General features: G+C 34.7%; 1 protein-coding gene across 1 annotated transcript in view; it reads right to left on the bottom strand.

Moving 5' to 3' along the window:
• PCLO (piccolo presynaptic cytomatrix protein) overlaps positions 1-13,050 on the bottom strand; it is a 398,579-nt gene that overhangs the window by 48,665 nt on the left and 336,864 nt on the right.

The raw sequence follows: 13,050 nt of genomic DNA, 5'->3' as shown, positions 1-13,050 counted from the left end.
AATCAGAATTTTAGAAATCATGAATTATGCACTTGTGTATTACATATGAAAATATTTATTTTACATTGGAATTTAAATTTAATATTGAAAAACACTTTTGGAGCTATTTTATTAATGAGTTACATTTGGGGACCTACTTTCTTTTTGAATTTTTATTTGTACCGTCCAGTACCAACTAAAAAAAAAATAATAATGTATCACATAAATATATGATGGAATAATTCATTCCTATAAAGAGGGTCCCTCTACACTAGAAGAATAAATGCTAGAGTTTTGAATCATTTTGTGACTCAATTATTGAGGAGGACATTTCAGGTAAATGAATTTTATCTTCTGTGAGGCAACTCAATCTGTTTTAAATTATTCTTTGACCTCTTCATTTTCTGCGGCTGCTAGATGGTTAGACATCATTTTGTTTTATTACTCCACTGTGGCTAACCTTAATTAAACCTGGTAGTGTCTCTTTGGCTGCACATCTGTCTTCAATTAGTTTGCTCTGTTGGTTTTTCCCCTCTTCTATACATAACATACTTAAAAATGCAGAACTATCACCTTACTTACCACATGATGGCAGCACTATGCTCAAAATCTCATCAGAACTGCGAGGATTTGTAATTGTGCAATCATGTTAAGAGCTGGTAAAGATGCTAAAGATAACCTATTCCAGAACCATGTTTTGCCTATAGAAAAACTAAGCCCTGGTAAGATTAAGTGACTTGTTCGAGGTTACACACTAACTAATGAAAGAGAATCAAAACTAAGAAGCACTAATCCTCTTTTCTGTTCTATTGAACTGTCTCAAATGAATATTGAGAGGTCTCTGTCTACTTTAGAATTCAATGCTTGGAATGGAGGAAGCCTCACTGCCCATGGAATTCTACCATTGGTTTTATATCCCTGATCTAGCTCAAAGCCATTTTCAAATATTTCAGGAATAATTTATTAGGTAGGGAGCCTGCAATTTTCCAACATACTTGGCTGATGCAGTATTAATATTGTCTTCATAGACATAAATGAATAGAATTTTAGGATCAACTGTTTGGAATTAAGAGAAATCAATCAATAATTCTGAGTTTATTCCAATAGTATAATTGTAGAATTGAAATAAATACCTGGCTATTTCAGAACTTAGGTATTTATAGCATGCGCTTTTTGTTCTTTAGTTGGCTTTAACTTTAATTTAGCTGGTATTTAATTTAGCGACCTTTTCTACTTTCTCTCCTCTGCCTTTCACTCTATGTGCCAATGTATCTGATATTATTGCTGTTGTTTTTGTTGTTATTTTTACTAAAGAGATTTCTGCAGTTTTATCTCACTTGTTGATTGGATTTGAATGTAGACCTGAAAATGTCATATTTTAATTTCCACTGTTACATTAGTGGTAGGCTTTCTCTTAAATTATGTCCAATAACATTTTTATGTTTTTTATTACATGGTATTAATTTAAGAAGAGATATTTCTTCTTAGGTGGACTTTTAGACTTTTAATATTTTTTTTTCTGAATTTGTCTCAGTATATTCATTATCCAATTTAGAAAAAAATTAAAAAATGAGTCACTAGAAATATGTCATAGATGTCTTCAATACATCTATTTACAGGAGTGTTCATACGTCCCTAATTTATAAGTTTTCACAAATAAAAGTATTGAAAATAGATAACTCTGACTTCTAAATCAGTCATTTGAAAACTTTGGGAGGGGCAGTGGAAAGAAGGATGTCACTGATATATTACTTAAATGACAAATTATTGGTGATTATATTAACTTTCAGGGTCACTGAGGATGAAATTAACACTGGATTTGCTCACTCAGCAAATATATATAACAGGAAGTTATAAAAAACCATGAGAAATGGAATATCGTGCTGTCCTTTTTCCTTATAAAATGCAAAATGTTCCCTTAAGATATTCCATATTATTCATGTAGTAGCTTCTTTCAGAGATGGAGATGAAGCTGTGATGCTAATATTTTCTATGTCCCAGGAAAGACAGTGAAGCTTTGAATCACACCCTTCCTTCTCTATCCACACTGACCTTATGAATGATTTTTTTAAAAGATATTTTACTGATTAATTTAATCTGTTTTTGTCTAATGCTGTCACTATTATGCAGGTGTTTCACATACTCACTAATCATTCATTCTAGCTTTAGAGATAATAAGATCAATGGTCACTTTAAGGAGCAAGAATAATGGTATATAACCTTCAGTACAATAGGTATTTAGAAATGAGAGTAAAGTTAGTTTAATAACATGGTAGAGAGGATTTTTTTTCTTACATAAATATAATATGTGATGGCTCAGTGTACCGTATTGTCCTTGCATTTATGCTGTAATATTGCTTTTTAAGTGTATCTCCCTTTCTCTAAAGATGTTTTTGGTTCAGGACTTGTTTTGGAAGTAGTCACTTAAACACAGTTTAAGTGGAAACCATAATTTCATTGTAAATAATGGAAAAAAGTTTGAGACATTATCCTAAGTTAAAGAAAGTAAATTCATTTTCTACTTAATAAATTTAGGTTATAATTCCAGCTATATCCAGATGCATAGAATGAAAAAAGAATTTTTCAAGCAGCAAGTTTTTGTTTTGTGTTAAAAAATGCAAATGCAGTTTAATTAATTAATTAATTAAGTGGTGCTGGGAAAACTGGACAGCTACATGTAAAGGAATGAAATTAGAACATTCTCTAACACCATGCACAAAACGAACTCAAAATGGATTAAAAATTAAAGGCCAGATACTATAAAACTCTTTAGAGGAAAAATAGGCAGAACACCCCTTGACATAAATTGCAGCAATGTCTTTTTTGAGTCACCTCCTAGGATAATGAAAATAAAAACGAAAATAGACAAATGGGACCTAATTAAACTTAAAAGCTATTTCACGAAAAGGAAACCATAAACAAAATGAAAAGACAACTCACAGAATAGGAGAAAATCTTTGCAAATGAAGCAACTAACAAGGGATTACTCTCCAAAATATACAGAAAACTCAATGACAAAAAAACAACCCAATCGAAAAATGGGCCGAATACCTAAGTAGACATTTCTCAAAAGAAGACATACAGATGGTCAGTAGGCATATGAAAAGATGCTCAAGATCACTAATTATTAGAGAAATGCAAATCAAAACTACAGTGAGGTACCACTTCACACCAGCCAGAATGGCCATCATTAATAAGTCCACAAATAACAAATGCTGGAGAGGGTATGGAAAAAGGGAACCCTCCAACAGTGTTCGTGGGAATGTAAATTGGTTCAACCACTATGGAAAACAGTAAGAAGGTACCTCAGATAACTAAATATAGAACTACCATATGATCTAGCAATACCACTCCTAGACATATATCCAGGTGAAATGATAATTCAAAAAGACACATGCACCCATATGTTCATAACAGCACTATTCACAATAGCCCAGACATGGAAACAACCTAAATGTCCATCAACAAATGAATGGATTAAGGAGATGTGGTAGATATACACAATGGAATACTACTCAGCCATATAAAGTGAAATAATCACATTTGCGGCAACATGGTTGGACCTAGAGATTACCATATTAGGTGAAGCAATTAAGACAGAGAAAGACAAATTCCACATATATCATCGCATATGTGGAATCTAATTAAAAATGACACAAATGAACTTACAAATTTCAGTAACAAACTTATGATTACCAAGGGGGAAAAGTGGGTGGGGAAAAGAGATAAATTACAAGTTTGGAATTAACACATACACACTACTATATAAAATAGATAACCAACAAGGACCTACTGTATAGCACAGGGAACTCTACTCAATATTCTGTAATAAGCTATATGGAAAAAGAATCTGAGAAAGAATGGACATATGTATATGTATAACTGAATCATTTTGTTATATACCTGAAACTAACAGAACATTATAAATAAAACTATACTCCAACAAAATTTAAAAAATACACATAATCTGATACATAGAAAAAAAGAATTTATCAAGCAGCAGGCTTTGGTTTTGTGATAAAAATGCTAACACAATTAAGATATTTATCTTTAAATAACATAAATAAAATCTTTATCTTTAAAAGATTGATATAAGGAGAATCATATTTTTTGGAGGAAAAATTCATAATCAACATCAATTTTTTAAGGGGAATCCTTAATTTTTCAATATTTATTTCATTCTCCTTTGAACAAATATTTTCTCACTTGCTGTTTGCTTGCAAAACAGGCAGGATTGTTTGAGTGGAAAGTAATTACACAAAGAGTCAGTTTTGAAAAATGTTCTTACATAATCCTGAACTGATAACCTACTTTATGAATACTTATATAACTAGGATGTTGTTCTTTAAATGGAATCCAAATAGTTTGATTTATATAAAAATGCTGCCCAAAGGAAATACATTTCCAATGTAAACAAATACAAATTAAAAATAGCATACGGATTTATATGGCTAATGCTGCAACAAACACTGAGTATTATCTTTCATATCATTCAAATGTAGTCAATAGCCATAAAGTAAAGAGGAGTTTGCATAATTATTTGATAAACACATATTCAGTCCCATGGAAACTAACTTCTCGAGCTTATTTCATTAATATTTCTATCTTATCCAAATCATAATCAATACTTTCCAAATAATGTTCAAATATTTTCTCTTCTCTTACAGTTGGTTTTAACCTGGTGGATTGTAAATATTCTGAGAGAGAATCAGACCAGAATGAATAAAATATAATTAATTCTATTTTTAGGTATTTCTGAACATGTTGATATTTGGTTGCATATAAACTTAAGTCAATGACTAACTGCAATTTTTCAATTTCAGTTGAAGGCAGACAAAACTCATGCTTCTGTCATTCTTCATTATTTTTTCCACATATCCCCCTTTTTTTTTTCTTTTTTAGGGCCACACCTGCAGCATATGGAGGTTCCCAGGCTAGGGGTCGCATCACCAGCCATAGCAATGCAGGATCTGAGCCACGTCTGTGACCTACACCACAACCTATGGCACTGCTGGATCCTTAACCCACTAAGAAAGACCAGGTACTGAACCTTCATCTTCATGGATGCTAGTCAGATTTGTTAACAGCTGAGCCACAGCGGGAGCTCCCCACATATTTTTTTTTTCCCTTTTCTTTTTAGGACCACACCTGAGGCATATGGAAATTCCAGGCTAGGGGTCGAATGGGCTGCTGGCCACAGCCACAGCAATGCCAGATCCAAGAGCCTCATCTGCGACCTACACTGTAGCTTGTGGCAATACCAGATCCTTAACCCACTAAGCAGGGCCAGGGATTGAACCCGCATCCTCATGGATATTAGTCAGGTTCATTATTGCTGAGCCATAAGGGTAACTCCTCTTCCCACATATCTTTAACTGGTTACTCAGTAAATATTACTTGGATGAGAGGTTCATGGGAACAATGATTTTTGTCTATTGTGTTCACTGCAGTATTATAGACACTTTGAAGAGTTTCTAGAACATAACAATCACTCAAAAAAGCAAACAATAAGTATATAAATGTGACTAAATGATGAGCAACTAATATGGGTAATTCAGATAATACTTTCTATAAGCAATAAATATTTTCAGAATTCCATTTTCAGCTTTAATTATTTAAAAATATAATTAATTATACACTTAAAAATTAAGGCTCAAGGATTAGGTAAGCGGTAAGAAACTTTTCATTAATTTTGAATCAAAGTGATGATCTCCGGTGTTTCTATTGTTGTTTATGCCAACCACTGATTTGCCATGTATAGGACCAGTAATATAGATAAAAGAAGTAAAAGAAACAATTTATAAATAGTTGTTTCTCCAATATATTTTATCATCAAAAAAGGACACAAATGCATTCTATCTTTATAATACTCCCTCCCACCTTAGGCTAGGAATAGCTTGATTAAAATTGATAGTCAACTTTCCAGTCAAACTTGAGAGTCAATAATGAGAAATGAATAAGGACATATAATTGTAATTTAATCTATATCATGCCAATAAAATATTTAAAATAAGAATATAAAATGAAAAATTGTCATTTTTCAGTCCTAAATTATACATTAACATTAGATGAGAAAGGAAAGGAGTTCTGAAATGCAATATAAGAGATATCAGGCATAGAAAATTTAGAGGCAAATATAATTATATCTTGGAATAAAGCTCTCATTATCCAGGGTCCTTGGCCTTTGGAAAAAATATGATTGTGCCTAAGTATAGATCAGTGGCTCTTAAATATTTTGGTCTGAAGATCTTTTTAATATGCTTAAAAATTATTGAATTCCTCATATAAATAACTTTGTTTTATGTCAGTTACAGCTATCAATATTTGCCATATTCAAAAAAAGGAAAATTTAACATAAACAGTTGACAAATACGTATTCCTTTAGCCATCAAAGCAATGATGTTATGACACCTCATGGAAAGGCAGGAAAAGTTCACTGCATACTTAAGAATGAGAATGAAAAAGAAAAATAACATCTTAATATTCTTAAGAATTATTCAGCCTTGCAGAGCCCTAAAAGGGTCTCTGGGACCCCCAGGGATCAATGGACACACGTTGAAAATTACTGTTCTAGATCTACAGTGACGCAAATGAAGTACTAACTGTGAAAAGGAGGAAAAAAAATTAGCACCAGATTTTTTTTTTTTGACAATCACCTTAAGCCAGTATGACAGTCATTCTATGGCGCCTTTTATTTTTTTATGCAAAAACCCCAAGTTATTTTAATACCTTACTTGAAAAGATTGACTAATACTGGTGTGATCATCCTTTTAATTTCTTTAATCTTCTGCAGAACGTGTTTCACCTAGAACTTTACAACTCTAGAAATATAAGGTATGAGTTAAATTTATCTATCATAAAAATTTGCCTTGTTTTATTTTTGCTTAAAAAAGCCTACTTTATATTACACAGAACCCAGACTAAATAATGAAATTTGGCAGGCATAAAATAATGCAAATTCTTCTTCAAAATGGGTTTTTTCAACATAAAGTCTTTTCAATTTTCTTGTAGGTTAATAGTTGGTAGAGCCAAAATGGTTATTTACTTTAAGAAATGTTAGTAGCAATGCCTTACAACAAACCAAAACTATATAAGTCTACATAGAAATTTGAATTGTGTAGAATAAAAAAAGTTCATTTGCTATCTTTCTATATAGAGATTCCAATCTCATTCACGTAGAGTCAGATAAAAATATATGACCTATATGTATAACTGACTGACTTTTCTGCACACCAGAAACTAACATTGTAAATTAACTATACTTCAATAAAGACCTTTTAAATAAAAATAAGAGCTCTGAAAAAAATATAATGTGACTCATAGCACTTAAAATAAAAGTAGATTTTGCTTGTGTGTGTATGTGTGTGTGTGTGTGTGTTTAATAATGATCATACCCAGGGCATGTGAAAGTTCCAGGGCCAGGGATTGAATCCAAACTGAAGCTGCAGCAATGCTGGATTCTTTAACCCATTGCACTGGATGAGGATAGAAACATCTCTGCAGCAAACTGAGCTGCTGCAGTCAGGTTCTTAGCTCCACTGCACCACAGTGGGAACTCCTCTGTGTTCTTATAAGGACAAGTGTAACAGAAATTTTATTTCATTGGCTTTCTTATGTTTAAAAATAGAGACTTATCCTCCTGATTTACATCAAGTGTTTTCTTCTTAAAAATTTATCTGTTCTTAAAAAAATAAAAAGTCTATTCTTCTTTGATTTATAATACTATTTTGATTAGTTTCTGTTCAAGTCATCAATTAGTTTTTATCTTTCAGTATTTTAAAACACACTGAGGTATAAAGCTATGGTTATATTTACATTGTTCCTATATATGCATCTAAAAAAATAACCCAATTAAAATATTTCTGATATGTTTTCATTTAAAATGAAAAAGTGTTTTTCTGTTTGGCACCTCAATGATTAAAATATACATTTACACACTCTACAAAGTGATAAAATATAAAAGGCTATTTTTCACAGTCAGGCTCATTACACATAAAGATTCTTTTCATCCTATCCCATCCCCATATGTTCCCCTCCCCCACACAGAGTTTATCTTGCACAACAGAGAATGGATGGGACACCATGATTTTACATAATGTAACACGTTTGGATGAAATGTAGTTAAAAATCAAGTAATTCCTGAATAGCTGTCAGGATTTAGGCAATACTGCTAAGTAGCTCACAGTTCCTTTGGCATCCCCCCACCTCTCCTCAGGCAGCATCCCCCCGCTCCCGCCCCGCCCCCCGGTTCCAGGATTCCTCCTACCCAGGTGATAATCCTCCCAGCTCCAAGCTCAGATTGTACCCTCTGTCCCTGGTCCCGCACTGTATCCTCATCAGCCTTCTCATGTGCCATGCTTTTCATTTCTTTCCTCCATCAGCATTTACTTGCCTGTCACATTTCCTCAGGGTCCTGCTCTCTGCTGGCAATTTGGTAAATTAACTTTCTGAAAATACAGTTGCTCAAACCCAAAGAAAAATAATTTGCATTTTAAAAAGTTTCACTTTGTTAAAGACATGTCATAAATAGCATTTAAGGGATGTGGCATGGTAAAAATTTGGGCTTTCTCTTCTCAGATCACATATTAATAGTCCCACTCAATCATAGGTGCACAGTTAAATCATATGACTAAGGTAGACCAATACCCAAGCCAAGTTTCCTACTGAGATGGGCCAGTTGCTATTTATGTCAGATGAAATGAACATGTAAGCTGCCAGAATGAACCAGAAATACTTTATGTGGATGGTTTGGTATCCCCGTGGCTTCTACTAAAAAAGAACAAAAGTACCCAGTGATGGTGGATCAGTGAATTCACCTTTGAGAATGAAGTTCCCATAAAAATAGACTGTGTCACAGGGTCAGAGCTATCTATTTACTGTCTGTGAATGTGTACAGGAAGCAGAGGTGTTTCTGGCAATGAATGTTGAATGACTACAGAAAGATTTGAAAAGGCATAGTCAACCATTCTAAGAAAAACCAAGACATTAGAAGAGCATTTTGATTTTTACAGACAACAAGGAAAGAAAACCCTTGCCATCAGAGAAAAAGGCATAAAATTTTGAAAGCTGAAATCCAATTTGATTCTCTTAGATTTTTGTTGGAAAGTCACTGTGTTCACATTATTATAATTTCAGTTTTCTTTTTAATTTAAACTATCCAAAATTTAATGTTTTAGGATTTTCCTCCCCCACTTTTTTTTTTTTTTTTTTTTTTTGCACACACACACTGGAATGAGGGATGTAAAATCCGTTTTTATTAACCTCCTGCATACATTACCCAAGACTTCAACTCCAGATGAACTCATTCTGATTTCTCCTTTACTGCTCTTGGGAACTCTCTCCTTTCCAGAAACAGAGAATGCTAAACTCCTTCTGCCCCAAAGTGACCCATTTACTTCCAGTTAGAAGAGAATGGGATTATTCTGATCTGCTTCCGCCTTTGTAACCAACAGTTCCCTCCACTCCCAGCGCCCCCGCCCCACCTTCCCAACCCAGCCACCCACTACCACTTGCTCAAGAGAGCAGCTTACACAGAGAGATGCTTTAGTAAGAGTTCACCTCGGCAACATGGACATCAAAATCTTCTTTGACAGGTGTGGGCTGCATATGAGCCTTATTGAAAATGGAGTTTCCAGCAGTGGTCTATGGGAGTAGCTTCAGGCTTTTCTCCTACAATTCGGCCACAATATGGGGCCCTCGATCATAGTTTGCTCACGAACCTTGGTCACCGATTCATCTTCTCAGCTAACTCTCCAAGCTGTCCCAACAGATCTTATTACCCACAATGGAGGGATATTTCTGCCCATCCTGTAAGAGTGTTTCTAAACTTCAAACTCACCTAAAGTCTTAGCATCAAACAAAAATAGCTCAGGCATTTCAAAATGCCCCTAAAATGTAAATCTTCAATATCAACTAAATTAATTTTCAAGGTTTTAAGAATAGATGAATTTGTTTCAATTTTGGTATGGTCTTTAAAAACAATCTATTTTTAAAGTTCTCTTCCCTGGCTGTGTTGCCTTCTAAAATGGGCAGGCTTGTTTTCAACCAAACTAAATGGCTAGGAAAACAACATTTCCAGGAATTTCTAGATAGAAGCAGAGAGTTTAGTTATCAGGATGATCTGGCACAATCTGTCTAATCCTTCCCTTCAGGTTTCCTAGCATTCAACTAAACCCCGGAGGGAGAGGAAAAGTTCCTTCTGGCTCACTCCATAATTCTTGCTTGACCCATATTTTATGCTATTGCAAGCAGAAATCTGCTGAGACGCTCACAAAGAAATATACAAAAAGCTCTTTAGGGACAGCTTCCTCCCCCTTGATAGAAATGACTACAGATGTACACATAGGCTCCTCTGCAGAGCCTGCCCACTGCCACACTGGGCTTGTGCAGTGAGAAGGTTTTGCTTCCTTGGTTTGTGGCAGCTTAATTATCAACCTTCAGAAAAGAGGATGAAGTAGGTAAGGCATGTCTAAATTGTACCCCACCATCATTTCTAGCAACCTCTACTCATTTATAAGGACTTGCATGTAAATAGCAAATAAACAAATGACGATTGTTTTTCTGAAATCTGGAGGGTTTGATTTCAAAGGAGCCAATGTTTTTAAAAAGCAAAGGCTCAGGCACAGTAAGACAAGGGTTATACTATCGATTCTAACAATTTCTAGTATGTGTCCTTAATCAGCCTGCTAGTCCTCTAACCCTGATAGCTCACTCAGAAAATGGAATATCTGCAATGAATTCCTCATGCATTAGGTGTGATAAAATGAGAAAATGGGTGATGAAACACTTTTCACAATGTGAAGAACTATTCTAAATGTATGAGCATATCCACTAGAGTAGTATTCAAAGAAAAGCATATCCACTAGAGTAGTATTCAAAGAAAGGGAATTAAAAAACATTTTGCTGCAAATTTTAAGACCCACACCTAGAAAAAAACTCAAAGTATCATATAGTAATACTTACACCATGATAATTAAAAAATGGAGTGAAATAGGGGAGCATTTGACTGCTGTGACATTTGCAATTATGGAACATTTAAAGTAAGAAAATGAATAACATTAAGAAATCAACTGAACTTATTTGATGGATGAAAAGGTGAGAGGCAGAATACCAAGTATCCTTGGAAAGTACTAGTAAGGCTAACTAGAAAAGGGTACCTGTGCTTTGGTGACAATCTATATACTGGGCTGAGTCAATACATATTCCAAATTATCTTCATATTGAAGTTGTTTCCTTAATTACCTGTTTGTTTCAGAAATATCACAGTGGTATGCCCTCGGTACAGCCACATACATCTTCCATTGCTCCTAAATATCTCATTAGTTGGGGCAAGAACACATTAAATTTTTAAACTTTCTGAGAATAGAGAGATATGCAACAGAAAAGCACAAGGCTTAATTTTAGTTGTGTGGAAAGTACAGAATCATAAAATCAAGTGTTTTAAGGCTGAGAGGGACTTCAGGGGGCAAATACTGCTATCTCACTTTTTAAACCTTTCCTTGATAAATGTTTCTGAATTAGAACAAAATGATTTTATAACCACTCTGGTTTGATACCTTTCTCTGGCAAGGAGTGGCACACTTTCTTGGGGAAAACTCTACAAATGTTGAGGTCAGGTCATAGGGACAGATAGTAACTTGCTTTCCTTTCTGAACAAAGCTACAGAAGCAAGTCTTGTCCAGAGCAAGGCTTGTAGGATTCATCTTCCTCTATCCAGGAACCTGAGAAGATTGTGAAATATACTAGATGTGAGAGAAAGGGAGAATGGAAGCATCGCCTGGCGTAGCCCAAACCCCATTATTTATTCACATGTTTATGCAAGCTCTGGTGCTTTCATCTGGTAATGATTTCCCACCTATCTCATGATGTTTCCAACACTAAACTCTGTCCTGCAACCCAATGTTCTATCATTACAGCTCTCCCTAGCAATGAAGCAGTAACTCTACATTCTCTATTGCAAGGAATCAAATGAGAAAGCAAAAACTGACACACTCATTTTAAGCTGCGTCATATAACAATGGCTCAGAACCCGGTAGTTTATGAATGAAATAAAGATACTTTATTTATTACACAGGCACTTTGATATTCACATGCCCAACACATCTGATACACTTGACAACTACGGAAACATGAGTGGAAAATGTGTTTGTAGGATCAAGAGAGAACTTTCACCATGTAAAGGTGAATGAGTGCATTAACAATTTTTTTCCTTTACTTTCCTCTAAGAATTTCCAAAATCCACTGAATTTTTAAAAAGTTACACTTGAAGTAATATTCGACAAAAAACTGATCTACATTCCAACTGGTATGCTAACTTGATTGTGAGCAGTTTAAACTTTTATCACAATGCAACATATTTATAGTCATGCTTGAACAGATTAGGTTAGTAGCATGCATTCCATTCTGCAATATGAATACTGTTAATCTATTTCCCAACAAAAGTCAAAAGATGCCCAGTGCATAGAAAAATACAAATCACTGTAGTCGATAGATTATGAGACCGATCTTGGGACTTACATGGTGATGATGAAATCCTGAAATGCCATGCTCACAAAAGCACATTAAAAAGTGGATAAACATACTTTATCAGACAATCTGAAAATTAAAGGATGAGGACTTTAAATTGGGGGGAATGTTCTTGCTGTGTGCTTTCAATAGTGCCTTTCTGCTCACCTCCTTCTGGCTTGACTGGTCCATCGGACATCACCTTCCTGAGGGCTAGCTGGCTTTGGTCTTGGTTGCCATTGGCTGGTGGAGGCAGATTATCAGACTGAGTTCTTTGAATAGGGAGGACTCCTGCTATGCTGTGTCTGTGCTGCTTCCTGGCATGATTAGACTGACCGCTTTTATGTGCTGCTGTGGCAGTGTGGGTGAAATGGAAACCCAGAGTATGTATCCTCAGATGGAATCAGCTTGAATGTTATTCATGCAAACAGAAGTGATCTTTTGCTCTACTGAAAGAAGTTGTGTTTTCAAATGCCAAAATGACACCACATGCACAGCACTAAAGGGGGTTAAAACTGGCTGTTTCTTTGGAATGAATGACTTTGGGAGATGGGGAGAAAATTCATA

The sequence above is a fragment of the Sus scrofa genome, chromosome 9 (genome assembly GCF_000003025.6).
Source record: "Sus scrofa isolate TJ Tabasco breed Duroc chromosome 9, Sscrofa11.1, whole genome shotgun sequence".
Taxonomy (NCBI): domain Eukaryota; kingdom Metazoa; phylum Chordata; class Mammalia; order Artiodactyla; family Suidae; genus Sus; species Sus scrofa.
This window is presented reverse-complemented; position numbering and strand designations above follow the sequence as displayed.